This window comes from Salvelinus sp. IW2-2015, linkage group LG6.1 (assembly GCF_002910315.2).
Source record: "Salvelinus sp. IW2-2015 linkage group LG6.1, ASM291031v2, whole genome shotgun sequence".
Classification (NCBI taxonomy): Eukaryota; Metazoa; Chordata; class Actinopteri; order Salmoniformes; family Salmonidae; genus Salvelinus; species Salvelinus sp. IW2-2015.
Genome location: NC_036845.1, coordinates 27,794,697 through 27,795,511, shown reverse-complemented (window position 1 = coordinate 27,795,511; position 815 = coordinate 27,794,697).

The window sequence follows — 815 nt, the reverse complement described above, 5'->3', positions numbered from 1 at the left end:
CTACAATTTTTTTGGCTGATTTCTTTAGATTTCGCGATGATGTCAAGCAAAGAGGCACTGAGTTTGAAGGTAGGCTTGAAATACATCCACAGGTACACCTCCAACTTTACTCAAATGATGTCAATTAGCCTATCAGAAGCTTCTAAAGCCATGCCATTGGATTTTCTTGGAATTTTTCCAAGCTGTTGAAAGAACAGTCAAACTTAGGGTATGTAAACTTCTGACGGCCACTGGAATTGTGATTACGTGGATTATAAGTGAAATAATCTTATAAGTGAAATAATCTGTCTGTAAATAATTGTTGGAAAAATTATTTGTGTCATGACAAAGTAGATGTCCTATACTGACTTGCCAAGACTATAGTTTCTTAACAATACATTGTGGAGTGGTTTGAAAAATGAGTTTTTAATGACTCCATCCTAAGTGTATGTAAACTTCCGACTTCTTTGTAGATATCTGTCATGTTTTGTTCATTGATTATCATGTCTTGTCCTGTGCTTCCTCTGCTGGTCTTATTAGGTTCTTTCCCTTCTTTCTATCCCTCTCATCTCCCCTTCCTCTCTCCTCCTCGCTCTCTCTCTCTATCGTTCCGTTCCTGCTCCCAGCTGTTTTCAATTCTCCTAACGACCTCATTTACTCTTTCACACCTGTCCCCTATTTTGCCCTCTGATTAAAGAGTCCCTATTTCTCCCTCTGTTTTCCGCTTCATGTCCTTGTCGGAATTCTGTTTGATGTTGCTGTCCTGTGTCCTTGTCCGGCCGCTGTCGTGTTTTTGCCTTTTCTTGCAGATGCTGCGTGTGAGCAGGTGTTCTATG